Genomic DNA, 15,410 nt, shown 5'->3' with positions numbered 1-15,410 from the left:
CGGTATCCCGTTTGAATTTGCGCAATTTGCGCTCATTGATCTCTTTTGTATATTTTTCCAATTGGATATTTACATCTTCTAAAGTTTGACGCAATTCATCAGAACTGAGTTTGGAACTAAGTTCATCTTTAAGCTGGGCTACTTCTGTGGTAAGGTCTTCAAGCATTTTGGATAGTTCCTCAACTATGAGCAAGATAAGATCAAGTGAACACTTGTTAAGTATGCCGTACCACCTTTCGGTAAATTTAATGTTGTTCTTGCATAGGGTAGATTTCAATGGTATCCGTAATCCTCTAGGAATTCTCGACACTTTGTGATAGCGAATCAATGTACTCTCATGTAGGCGTTGGTTGATCTCTCTTTTCGCTGCATATAAGAGTTGTCGTATGTTGAACTGTACTGATCCTGTGCTGGAAGTGATACACACGGGTTCCTGAATAAGGGTGTAGATTCGTTCGGTATCCTCAGAGGAAAACTCAAAGGTATCTGCTGTGTTGGACGTTAAGTTGGCTATGTCTGCATAAGACATGATTTGGGATTGGTGGGTGCTAAAGCGGATGGACAGAAGGTATTGACTGATGAAAGATAGGGGTCCGCTGCACTCCAAAGGTAAACTACAAGTTCAAAAAAAAGTGTGCCAGAAAAGATAAGTCATTTAGGGTGATCAGGATGCTGCCCCTACTGTCCAGGAAGGGCAGGAGATGAATAACAAATGCAAGACCTTGTAGGTACAAGGTGGATGACCTGAGCACTCCTGTGTGCTAATAAAGCAAAGGTACCCAATGGGTAGAATTGTTAAAGTTTTATTCACTTTGTCTCATTTATTTAAATTGCTGTGTAATCACAAATTGTAGTTCAAATAGTTTCCATGTAGAAGAGAACAAAACAAATCGTTTATCCCATCATAATATCCAAAAGTTCCATGAGTAACATCATGTGCATAGTTCGATTCCCCAATGCATTTTGAGCAAATTGCTCTTCGTCAGGGGGTTGGATATAGTAAGTAATGAAAATGGGGTACATCAGTCAGGAGCCGAGTGTTGAAGGAAATGAAAATACAAAAGCTCATGTGATCAGCAATCGAGAGACCGGTGCTGGGTAGGTGAGTGAGTGGAACGCGATAAAAAAGCCCAAAACATGCATGTTAACAGTGGCACTGTAGGTATCAAAGCAAATGAATCACCCGTGTCTATCAAAGTAATGAAACTGCTGAATAGAGAAAAACAGGAAATGGCAGTATGAAAGAAAATGAGTCGGCGAACTAGATTGTAAACGCCAAGAGGTGCACCCAGAAACAAGAAGAATAAGTGACGTAACCTAACGTGCTAAGATGTCAATTTAGTGATGAAAACAAGCCCAAAAGTGAGGTCACCACGAGAACTGTGAAGTCTAAAGGTGCGGTAAACTGGTGTTCAAAACCACGAAGGTGCTTACCTAGAAAATCGAGATTAGTAACTGGAATCACGGATGAAAGACGCCATCGGTGAGACGTGGAAGAAGTCAGTGACCCTGCGCATGCGTCTAAGTTTGTTGAACCGGAGGAAATAGAAAACTGACTGACTCCGGAAGAGCGTAAAACAACAGATGAAGAAAGCAAAGTGGCTAAGAATGAAAACGTGAACTGGTGCTTGTAAAACAAATATACCACAAAGATGAGTGCGTGAGAGTGTTAAAAAAGCAAAACAAGCAAACGGGGAAATATTAAAATGGGAAAGTGTGAAGATGAAGGTCGAGGTATTTAAAAGGAAAAGCTTGAGAGTACACACTCAGTTCCCTTCTCCTGGTTCCTTGTCAAAAATAAAGAAGCAACTGCAGGATTCCCCCAACAAACAGCACACTGGCAGAAGGGGTAGGCAAGTCCTTGGATCAGCAGGCTTCTTGTCCTTGGTTCAGGTTTCCTTGTCAGAAGTGATCTAAATTCTTGGTTCAGGGGTCCTTCTCTTATACCCCTTTCTGGCTTTGATCCCTTTGTCCATGCAGGGGAATTTCCCCCCATCCTGGGTTTGTTGTGGGTGTTGACAGGCCGAGGCACCTGGCCTATTCACTGTGCAGGGCAGAGTCTTCAGCCGCCCAGCAGGAAGTGGAGCCGCATTGTCACTGGCAGGGGCAGGGCCATCAGTCGCCCGGTAGGAGGTGGGGCCAGGATCATCCCTGGTAGGCACAGAGTCATCAGTCGCCTGGCAGGAGGTGGAGCCAGCATTGTGTCAGGCAGGGCAGGCTATCAGGAGCTACTCTTCCCCTACTCTCAATGCAAATGCCCCATTCACCCCACACTGACTCATTCAGACCTCAGGAGCCACCCAGCTCCTGTCACACGCACACCAAACCAGCAGAGACCAGTAGACAGTCAGACAAGAAAATTGGCACTTTCTAAAAGTTCTATTTTCAAACACAGAGTCTAAAAACCATCCACCCAAACGGATGCGTTATTAAACCCTGAGTTCAGGGATATCAAACTCGACATTGCACCATGCTCCCCGAGCCCGCTAGGATTATAGCATTAATAATCCTGGCAGCCCATTCTAACTCAGGGAGAGCAGGTAACCTTACAATAGTGAAAAACGAATATGGCTGTAATTCACTATTAGGGCATGCCAACCTTGTCAGGCTTGTCCTACCTTATGTTTACAATGCACCCTGCCCTTGGGCCTACCGTAGGGGTGACTAACATGAAGTTAAGGGAAGGTTTAGGGACTGGCAAGTAGGTGTACTTGCACAGCCCGCGTGGCAGTACCAGACTGCACGTAGGTCTAGCAATGGCAGACCTTTAGGCATATTTTACCAGGCCGCTTCTGTGGGTGGCACAACACGTGCTGCAAGCCCACTAGCAGCATTTGTATTTACAAGCCCTGGTACTCCTGGTGCAGTCTACTAGGGACTGATAGTAAACCAAATAAGCCAAACATGGAATTCAATCAATACATCAATTTTACATAGGGAGCACTTGCACTGTGGCACTGATCAGCAGTGGCACAGTGCCCAAAGCAATATACCAGCAAAAACATCGTAAACAGAGGAGGCAAACAAAAAAATGGAGGAGAGACTCATGCCAATGATGCCAGGTCTAACATGTATCATACTCATCCTATTTGGAACAGTGAATTCTAACTGGATCTGATGATCCTGAGCCAGCCTGAAACTGCTGATTCTAACTCCCTGGTTCCAATTAATTGCTTCAGGTGACATATTTGATTAGCCCTGTGTTTGAAACTCAGATTACTGATGGTAGTTTGTCGATATGGATGATCTGAGGAAAAGAGGAACGTCTCTTTCAAAAGAGATCAGTCCACGTATGTTCAACGGATGCAACTTTATTCAATTCAAACATCTAATCATCAAATCTAAAAGATAATTATGATATCATTATCCAAATAATATTTAACGAATGATACAAACAACACCCGCTTCGCAACACAGTCTCTTCTTCAGGGCTTTTAGTTAAACCTAAACAAACTTTATTATGGTATATTCACACATATAATGAAGAAACCAAAAGTAAAAGACATTCTATTATCTGTAAGGATCACAATTGACCATATCAACAGTAAACTCATAACCAGAATGACACCAGCAACTTCTTTACATGCTATGAGAACATAATATTCGCTAATTTAAAATTTGCATGAACATGATTCACATTCGATCCACAAAATTGAACATCTCAACAGTAAAATTAGAATCAGAAGGACACTGCCAACCAATATACGTGCTGCGAGAACTTAAAATTAACTGATACAAAGATTTATGTTACCATGATTCAAATTAGTATGGTAAACAATACAAATATAATGGATGATTTAAAATAGATTTTTTTTAGAAAAGTGGATTTTCTGAACATGTCAAATTAGGCAATGTTGACCATGAAATATAGACCTAAAAGTTTTGATCCATGAGAAAATAGATCCAATCTCTCAAACACCCCATTTCCTGGGCTGAGTTTAAAAGAAAATGTGACAGTCATAAAAGATACTGATACAACATGAGACACACTGATGAAAAACTCAAAAAGACCCATTTGCCAAAAGGAATATGATACAATTCTCAGATTTCCAGGACCCTGTCTGCCTTCATGCAGTAACCTTTCTCAAAAACGTTTTTATTCCTGAATTTAGGTAATACTAATTTGTAACCCACCTGATATTTTCTAATAAATACATATCCACTTCTGCTCAATCATTGGTTCAAAATTCCCTCTCCATGAATGCAAGTATCTGTGATAAAAAATATACCACAAATAATTCTATGTCCAAAACGTGATTTTTCAGTAGAATCCTGTTGCTCAGACCACTCCTAAATAACCTGAAGTCCTTCTATAATGATGACAAGTAATTATCATGGGTGAATATAGCAAGATGACATTTTCAATACCAAACACCCTGTACAGTCATTGACTGAGCCCAATTAACCATGTGCCCAGCTCACAGTACGTGAAGTACCCCACCCCCATTTCCATAAAAGTGAATGAAATAATTACACCCTAAATGTCCTAAACCTGGCACCCCTGTTATAAAATGTATCCGATCACCTTATAAAAAATCTCACAAATGATCATTCCTCGCACAAAATTCAATCCATTGACCCCATGTTAAGGGAAACTAAAGAAAGTAAAATAAACATTTTGCATCCTGAGTGCATATCCCCACAAATATTACATTTAACTGTGATTACATCAAATAAACCAACACATTTCATACAGTTTACCTTAACATGTCTAAACAACAACGTTTTTTAAATAAAAGGGATAAAACATTAACAATGAAATCTAAGTAAACATCAGAGTGAATACACTATGGGCCAGATGTAGGAGCCCTAATACCGGTCGGTAACGGCCGAATTCAGCCGTTACCGACCGGTATTTGGGATTTGGCATGTAGGGGGCATCTCATTTACAGAATCGGCATATTTACCGATTCGGTAAATATACAGAATCGGTAAAATACCGAATCGGTAAATTTACCGATTCTGTAAATCAAGATGTAGGTGGCACTTCAAAGAGTGCCACAGGCCCTTTAGGAGTCGGTATTTACCACCCAATCCTATTGGGTGGTAAAATACCGAATTCCAGTGTACATGCACATCTGTGCATGTACACCTATGCCATATGACACACAGACATGCCTTTAGGGCATGTATGTGTGCCACATGGCATACAAGCCTGCAATTGGGGTGCTACAGGGTGTCAAAGTGACACCTCGTTCCCCCTTCCAGGATTAGGTATTTACCGATTCGGTAAATACCGAATCGGTATTTTCAATTGACTCCTATGGGCTTCAAAGCCCATAGAAATCAATGGGGAATACCGATTTGGTATTTACCGAATGGGTAAATACCGAATCTTACAGATTCGGTAATTGTAAATTAAAAATTACCTACTTCTGCCTCCTTCCAATTTACCGATTCATAAATACCGAATCGGTAAAATTCGGTATTTATGAGTCGGTAAATTAGTTTTACCTACATCGGGGCCAAAGTGTTCTGTACTCAACCCTCATTGTTTCATAGCCCAATAGTATCATTCTATTTCCTGGCATGGCTTCTAATAATTCTGTGCCTAATTTCCATCATGGCATCATACTGATCATAAAGACTAGTCTTCCCTTTAGAAAAGGGATGTAATAATCAAATATAATTACACTTCAAAGTAAATGTAAATAGAATCTGTGCTCTATACTCAAACCCCATCATACAGATGTTATAAATAACCACAAAACACTTCTAATCTCCAAAACATAAAACAATGATACATTAACCCCCAAGTCACAAAAGGCCAACAATTGATTTCATTAAGTATTAAAATACCTCTTGAAGTAGGGTATACAATTCTCTATACAAGTTGAGTCCAGATTGCACTGTTTTCAATGTATTGATCCAGAAGGTCTCCTTGCTCTGACTCTTGTCACCACAACTATGTGTTCAATGGCCAAAAAATGAATCTTATATATTTCCAACACAGATTGCTCCTTCTTAAAATGTACTGCCATAGGATATTTCAAATCATTGTTTTAATCGCTCTACTGTGTTCTTTTGATCTCTCCTTAATTTTCCATATTGGCTATTACAGATAAACAATTCAAAGTGTTACAAAATATCAAATGAATATTTGACATCAGTAAAGCTTCTCTTCTCACCTAATACATATTTGCAACAGGTGCAGTTTCTGCACTTACATCAACCCCTCGGTTTCTCAGGTTACCATCTTTGTGCATCAAAAGAAGATTCCAATTATTTCTTATACTTAATAGTATATCAAGAACTTAATAAGGTTTTCAGTGTAGGTGTGTTTGTAAGAGTGACCCAATTTCTGGGTCAAGGGAGAGACAATCCCAGTGCTTTAGAAAACTACCATAGACTATACCGTTCAAATTGATATGTGCTGTGATAAACATGATGTCATCTATTAAATTTTGTAATCCTTTCACTTTTTCTTTCAAAAAATGATCTGTTCTCATATTATTCACTCAATCTCCAGCTGAATTGAAAACCCTATAATCATAAGCTCTCTAAAAAACTGTCTGAGTAATTTCCTGTGCCTAGTTCTCATTTCCATGCTGTAAACTGCAATCCCTCTTGACTCACAAAAATTCTCCATGAGCAATATTGTTAATCTATTTGTTTAAGTGACCCAACCTAAAATGTAAAATAGCAGTTGTTGATGTTTGCTTTTTAAATAATCTAGATACAAGTCTTCCTTCATCGATGTACAACTCCAAATATAGAAAGCAAAAATTGGTTTTACTGCATCTGTCATTATTAAAGAATTTATGAAACGCTTTCAAATCTTCAACAGTGCCTTTCCAAATCCTAAAGAATCTTCCCAAAGTTCAGTCCAGGAATGCTCTCTCTCATAAAGGCCCATGCAAAGGTTTGTATAAGAGGAAGTTAATCTGGAACCCATAATCTTTCCTTTTTTTCTATTGGTGCAATTGATTCTTATACAAGAAAAAATTGTAACACAATTCATGATAGATCCATAACTCAATGGCTTAGCAAATAGAAAAATACGTTATTGCTTCCATCCCAATTTTAAGCTCAATGCTTGAGTGCAGTGTAGTTACATCCATAAGTGCCTGAAGACAATCTGAATCCCTAACAATGTCTCTTACAGGTCTCAAAAACCTCTTACAGGTCTTTGGTATATGAGTGTAATGTACTAAAAAACAGGAGCCAGATAGATTTAGTCAGATAAAATGATCTGTGTGCTTCCTATCTTTGATATGATTGGTCTTCCAAGGGGTATCCTTCCTTCTTTATGTATTTTGGTTAAAAAATAATAAATAGCAATTAAAGGGTCTTCAACATTCAAATAATTATTCTCCTCTGCCTCCAATAACAGTTTTTCAAGATATACTTTCAATTTGGATTAGTGTGACTTCCCGAGTACATCAAGAGCAGAATGTTTGGCCTTCAGTGAATTAGAACAATCCCTCTTATGGCGAGCAGCCTAAAAATTGTCATCTTTAAAATTCAGGGTAGCCACATTTCCTCCCTTTTCTGCTTGACTTATAACAATAGATCAGTGAGACATCAATTCAGGTAATGCTTTCAAATCATCTTTATTTAAATTATACCCAATTCCATCATATAATTGTGTTTCAAAATCCCTCAGCATCTAACTTTGAAAAATGTCTATCACATTGTCTGTTTGCCTCAATGGAACACACCTCAATTTTGGTCTTGAACACTTCCTTTAGTGGTTTCAGAGTCTATGTTCAATTGGTGTGTAAGATCTTGTATAACACAATTATTAATATTCTCTAAATTCATCAATATTGATATATCCATCAACTGTTTAATAGTAAGACAGCTCACATCTTTCTGAGTAGCTACATGTTTTTTCATTATGGGTTTACTAGCGAAATAGGTATTATGTTTCAATTTGCCTGTAAATCTAATCAGATCTACTTTAGCTGTTAGATATATCCATCTATGTGTGGTTACACAACTCAAATCCCTATTTAAAACACTTATTTACACTGTGATCCCCAAATGAATCGTGGATTCAACTCTTACCCGTTGTGTTGCTTACTTATGCATGCCAATGGTAAACACAGTAAAGAACTGAATTAAGCTTTCAATAAATGTATTGATACAATCGTAGTCTTGAATAGAAAGAATAAACTGCGGTTACTAGGCAGACAAATCAAAGCAATGTAACCATCATGATGAACATGGTGAAAAGAATAAACAGTCCAAACATGGCAGTCAGATTTCTATATTTTTCTACCTATCAGTACACTGGCCTTCAGGGGGCAGAGGAGCACTCCAGTCATGATTGTCCGGGAACAAAGGCTATGTTTGACATGCAGCTTTGCTGACCCTTATCTGCAGAGAAGTATTGCCAATCCCACCTTAGGTTGATTCCCTGACCGAGTTATCCAGGTATGGGGGCTCAGGCTAACCTAAGAGATCAGGCAGATAGTACACCCACTATGTTCTCACGGTAGGGGTACCATTTCTGTAATAAAACCATTGTATGGGAGGCGCAGCTCTGATGCAGTGATGTGCCTAGAAGTTAGAATCTGTCTCCAAACAGGTGACGCAAGCACTAGGATATCTTGTTCAGTGTTTTTAGCCTTGAACATAGTGTACTGACTACATAGCAAGAAAGGCTTTCTAAAAACAAGCAGCATGTACTGTGTCTTCTCCAAATAAATCCTGCAAGCAAAATATGTAAAAATGACATTGCATAAATGATGTCTGCTAAAACATGTAAAATATAAAACTAAAATGGCGAACCAAAGTGGCCCTACGAAAGCCCAGTGACACCCTCTTCTTGGCCATTAAAGTACACAGCTTCTATCTAAATTATACTAGAACGTGACAGACCCTATACTAAGAAATGGTCATGTTCACAGCTAAGCAAGCAGAAGTCATCTAAAAATATGCCCTTTAAATCATTATGCTATAAAAAGAAAAAATGTGAAAAACTATTTATAAAAGCAAGGGCCATATTAAAATTCAAAGGACGCTCCCAAGACATTGACCTTTTTCCCAGTGTCACAGGATCCAAGATAAATATTTCCACAATAGCTTTGTGGACGAGTCCCAAAGAAAAAAGATATTCAGCACCCTCAACTAATGCTTGTGGTGTGTCATTCTACCTGCATTAGAAGAGGCAGAATCCAAAAACTCATGAGCTGAAGCATCCAGATCCAAGTAGAAGAATGGCTCATGGAAAGCCTTCTGAAGCAATCGCAGTCTCATGATACAACTCTGAAAATGGGTCCTCATCCGATGCATCTGCAAGTCCATGTCCCTAGATTGTACCAATTGCATTGCAAGGTAAATGTTGAGCACACACTTGAAAGGCTAGTGTAATGGAACACAGGCTGCATACAGGTAAACCACATAGGTTGAAAGGACAGGAACATCTCATTGTTCAGTTCTTGAAGAAGAGGCACTCCAAAAATCTATTTCCAGCATTTACAACACAGTTGGACGAGCAGTAGATCCATCACCATTTCGCCTCAAAATGGAACATCCCATTGCAGAGCAGTAAAAATGGGACCAAAATACCGCAAATGAGAAATAGCACAAGTAGTATGCCCCCAATAGCACTAGAAAGCAAGCGTATGAAGGCTGATATCACTACAAAAATGGTCTGACACATGCTGACAAAGCCAGCTCGATCACTTTCAAAAAGTGTACTACACTTGCGGTCTTGTAAGCTTCAAATATGCGATGCACAAGGTCACCAAAACGTCGTAAGATGACTTTGCTACTTGGAGGTCAAAAGCCTCACAGGAAGATGTAAGTGCCACGTCCTTTTGAAAAGAATACAGCTTTTAGTCTGCTTAGTTTGTCAAAGTAACTTTGAAAGTTAGAATGAAAATCCATAAGCTAACTTCTGTAAGCATGTGCATTGGTGGAAATAGCACACAATTGCAATATGTTACTATCTGAGAGACCTAAATCACATATGGGTCACCTGCTATTATCCCACAGCAACCCTGATCGTTCAGCATCAAATAACTTCCATTTGAAAGTAATCTAAGGACTGGATGAATTGAAGAAGCTGGTAATCCCTTCAAATAACACACCAGATTGTCCATCAAAGCATTACAAGCCACATTTAGTGTTTCTCACAATTAGTGAGTGGCCAAGCAAAGATTCACATTTGTTTCCGCGAAGGAACACTTCCCATTCCCAACATACTCATTTGTAATCGTAGGCTAATGAACACAATTTGTGGATGAAACTCTCCCCTAAAGACTCATATCCGTAGACTAGAAAATGTTTCAAGCAAGATGTGAAAAGAAAAGTTGAAATTGTTAATGAGATTGCCCCGTCTATTAAACATACTGCTAATGGTGTTTCAGTTTTCTAACTTCATCAATGTTTAACATTGTATATGTAGAGCCATTACCTGTTTCTATATGTTAAATTAAAAAAGAGGAACAATTCTGTTGTGTTTAAGTATCTCCATGGCATGCAGAGAGATTTTAAAACATGTAATGTCCAAATTAAGTACATAATCGCCCTACTCTAACTCTGCCCATGATATAATAATGACATGTCAATTTATATAATGTTAATTGCGGAGAATACAATGTAACACAACTGTAAAATATGAGTTGACAATGTATTTATGCCATTATCAAAAAGACCAAATCCTTTAAAAAAAAATAGCTTGATCTATTTGCCTTAAACATGCAGCAGCTTCCATTAGTGACAGTTTGTACATTTCATTATAGGCAGCATAAATACATCTCTTAGCACATTGAGACCTAGGACCTAACAAGGAATCTTGCAAATCCATGTCATCCAAAAGGAGAGGTAGATTTTTTTTTTACCCCAGACAAAGTGGGATGTTGCAACCATTGCTGACATACCTTTTGCATGGAATAGGTGGTAATAACGCAAAGTGTTGAGACTGAATGTAATGAGGGTCCGGTCTGCTAGCTTTAAAACCCAGTGTAGAGTTGACAAAATGCTCATGATAATCATTTGTGTCAACCGGCAACAATAACCACCCACTAGGACCTGAGAGTGTAGAATTGTATGTACCATTTTGCACCATACTATTGAGATGCTTACTAAATGTTGCCAATTATTAAAACAGGTTCTTGAGGGAATACTAGGCACATTCATTTCTTTAATTCTTGCCAGGCCCAAACAAGTAGTCTGCTTCACCACTCTATTTAAGAAAACATATGTGTTGGAATCAAATCAGCTCTAAATAAAGTGTCTGTTCCCTGCGCTTGCCAGTGTCTAGTTGCCCAAACTAAATTGAAATCAATAGTGTCTTTCCAATAGTCATTGCCTATTAGGTCGTTAGATTATTTAGTGGTGTCTGGATGCCATACAATTGATGGATCCAACTACGACCTGAACCGAGTACTCTAGTCATTAAGGATTGCTTTTTAAAAAAAACATAGTTTATTGATTTTCACATATTACCATTACATTCCAACAATTTGAAGTCTTTGTACATTTATATTTCCAAGTTGGCATTGAGTACATTACATTCATGACCTCTTGCCTGTTCTATTGTGCAGAAATACCGCATGTATCTAGTTCCAATATAACCGAGTGCTGTTAAACCAATAAGTATGTACAATAATCACTAACTTTGAACTTGTAACCCCTTCCTACCCATTCCTCCCTCGCCCACCTAGGCTCTGGCATTCTCTTTTGCATCATACAATTCTATTACCTCCCGGCATTGTGTTGTTATTCCTTTACTTTGCGTTCTCATCTATTCTATAAGAGCCATATACACTTCCTCAGTGCCAGTGCCTACTGTGTGTTGGGGGTATTAGAAATGTCATACGGATTAGTGCCTTTAAGGGCTTCTATCAGTGTGTCCCTGTCCAATGATATTGGATTGTTCCTTAGCCCATGGGCCTCCTCTCTGCGCAAGGTAGTGCTTTCTGCTCCCCCCATTTTATTAGTTCACTGTGCCATGCGTATGTTGCAGGGGTTTCGCTGCTTTCAAGTGCATGGTGATAGATCTCTTGGCCACTATGATTGCCAAATTCAGGAGCAGAGTTGGACCTTCTGTGACTTCCTACGCTCTCAGAGGCCCAACAAACAGTCTAGTACCGAGACATCTACTGAAAGGTGTGTAGTCTCTTCCATTATTAGTTTCACCCCTCCCGAGAACTCTCCAATACATGGGAATTGCCCACAGCATATGTATTGGATCTGCCTCTATCATTTTGCACCTGGGACATTGATGTGTCGTGTTTGAGTACATCTTCTGTAAACAAAGTGGTATTAGATAAGCTCTTTGCAGGACCATATATTGTATGCACTTAAACTGGCATTACAGAATAACTTCCGTGGGTGCTCCAAAATATCTGTCCATTCCCTATCTGAGAGGTCCCTTCCTACATCTGCCACCCATTGAGCACAAATAGTCTCCAGGGGAAGTTTAACGTGCGCCTGGATGCTCAAATATAGCCATTTGATAAGGTGGCTTCCCTGCCCCATATAGTAGAGTGATTTAACTAATCTGTGCATCTTGGGTTCTTCCCGTTGAGGAGACCAGTGTTTCTTAACATATCATAGCAACGCAGCTTTTACCATATCTAGAGTGCTTGGTGCTCCCTTTTCTCGTACGAAATTATGTTGATTCATTAGAACTTCCCAGCTGAAGTGGGCCCCTGTCGCTCCCACCACTGTATCCAGCCATGGTCTGAGTTTGTGTTTCCTGAGTCTACCACTCAATTGTGGGATCCCCATTAACGGGATGTTACCCCCATAGGGGCTGCAGCTAGACGTGTATTTCAAAACATTCGTCTAGCATTTCAGTGCGGCTTGCAATAAAGGCGGTCCTATCAAGGGGAGTTTATATTGCGGCAGTAACAGTCGTGCAGCAGTCCCTGTTCGATATTTCTGGTAGTGAAACCGATCTCTTGTAAGTTACGTCCCATCGTCCAGAAGGACAGCCACTGTAATTGACTTGCATAGTAGTAGGCTCAAAAATCTGGTGCGCCCAGGCCTCCTCACTTTATGTCTATTTGTAATTTCTTAATGCTCACTCTACAATGACCCGTTCCCCAAATAAGATCCGATAGTATGGTGTTGAGTGTGTTAAAAATAATTGGGGGTACTATAATTGGTATATTAGTAAAATAATAAAGGAGCCCTGGAAGCACCACCATCTTAGACAATACCACTCGACCCATTGTCGAGAGATGCAAAGTGGTCCAAAAAAGCTACTTGTGAGCGTATTCTCTTGATGGCCTTATTGAGGTTACTCTCCAACATGTCTGCATGGCAGCGATATATGTTGATACCCAAATATTTAAACGTTTGTCGCACAACAGCCAGGGAGAGCAACCCAAGATTAATTCTTTCAAGGCGTGTTTGGTCTTGGTAAAAAAAGACGTTCGATTTTGATTCATTTATGGCTAAGCCAGAGGTCCATCCGAAACTCGCAACAATTCCCGGTATTGGGTCTAGGCCTTCCAGAAGATCCCTCACATAAATAATTATGTCATCGGCGTACGTGGAGATGAAATGCACAGTTTTGCCAATTGGTATTCCACATTGAATAGTTTCCTGTCTTAGTTGTAGAGCCAACGGCTCTAGCGCCAGTATGAACAATAGTGGGGACAGGGGGCAGCCTTGTCTCATGCCCATGTGTACTCGGTATTCCCGTGAAATGTGTTTACAAGTCCTAACCCTCACCGTCGAGGTTTCGTAGAGTAAGTCTATACATCTAAAATAGTCGGGGGCAACCCAAATTGTGAAATAGCTTCAAACATACAATCCCAGGATAACGTGTTGAACGCCTGTCTCAGGTCCAGTGCAATACAACCAGCATGTTGGAATCATTCTAGGTCTGTTGCCATTGTATGATGTAACCTCCTTACATTTAATGATGAGCTGCGTTCCGGTATAAATCTACATTGGTCATTGTGTATTAACCTACTCGAATAGGGTTGTAGTCTGTTTGCCAAAATGTTACTCAATATTTTAAACTCTGTTGCCAATAACGGTAACAGACGGTAACCTGACATGTCAGTCATATCCCTGCCTGGTTTTGGCAGCGATGCTACTAACGCTTGCGTAGTAGTGCAGGGGAGGTGGCCTAGTTCAAGCTACTTGTTGTATAGTTCGTCCAGTTGAGACAGTAATATCTCTGAGTAAGTTTTGAAGAATTCCACCGGTAAACCATCCAGACCAGGCGCTTAATTACACGGGAGCCCGTTAATAGCTGCCTTTATTCCTGCCCAGGTGATGGGGCCTGCCAAGGCTTCCTCCATGTCCGCCGGGGCTTGTGGGTAAGGTAAATTTGCAAGGAATGTTTCGATTAGGGCATCATCCAGTGTCGGTGGCTTACTATACAGTGTTTCATAGTATGAGCTGAAGGCCTCATTAATATCATTTTGCCTGTATACCACGTTACCCCCAGGTGTGTTGATTTGGCTGATGACAGTGGCCGGTGGATCATCTCTAAGAATCTTAGCTACCAGTATCCCCAATTTGTCTGCTTCAGAATGTTTTATCTGGGTGAAGGTCCTGTAAAAGATTATTTTAAGGGTTTCTAGTAGCTCCGCATGTTGGATGCGTGCCTCCCACAATGGAGCCTGTTTAGTGGGATCTTTCATCGCTTCTTGCTAAAGCCCCCCATAGTATCCTCCAATGTTTTCAAGTTCTTATGTTCCTCTTGCCTTGTGCTGATTGCTGTTCCTCTAATTGCTGCCTTTAACACATCTCATTCAACCAGCATTGTGGATGTAGTATTTCTATTTTCAGAGAAATAATGAGTGAGTGTTGTTGGCAGCTTACTGCGGAACACTGTGTCCTCCAGTAATTGGGGCCAAAGCTTCTACGTGGGCACTGGGGTGGGTATTCTGCCCCAGTTAAGGGAGAACTCTAGTGGGTTATGATCCAACAAAATCCTTGTTAAATAAGTTGTGTGGGTGACCTGATCTGCTATGGGAGAGAACATAGGATGTTGTCTATTCTGGTATGCAACTGGTACCGGGGAGTAAAAGGAATATTATTTTTTCAACTGATTCTTTTGTCTCCATACATCACGTAGGGATGACCAATTCACCCAACTGCAGAGCGCCTCTGCCTGTTTTCTTGCCACCGTGCCATGGAGGGGCGGGTGCGATTAGTCAAGCCCAATGCTCATGACCGCATTGCAATCTCCCCATAAGATCCATGGGTATGCCTCCCAACCTGCCAATATCTTGTTTAGCCCCAAGAAATATTTGTTCTGATCAAAAGTTAGAGTGTATATAGTCCCCAGCACAACAGGTACTCCATTTAGTGTGCCAAGTAAAAATATGTACCTGCCCTGCACATCTATCCTCTTATCTAGTACTACAGACAGAATGCCGTATCTTACCCAGATTGTCACACCCCTAGAGAATGCTGAGTAAATAGTCGTAAATATCTGACCCCTCTATTTCTTTCTCATCTTTGCGGCTTCTGTTCCATCAAGTGTG

This window comes from Lissotriton helveticus, chromosome 1_1 (genome assembly GCF_964261635.1).
Source record: "Lissotriton helveticus chromosome 1_1, aLisHel1.1, whole genome shotgun sequence".
In the NCBI taxonomy this organism is placed as follows: Eukaryota; Metazoa; Chordata; class Amphibia; order Caudata; family Salamandridae; genus Lissotriton; species Lissotriton helveticus.
This window is presented reverse-complemented; position numbering follows the sequence as displayed.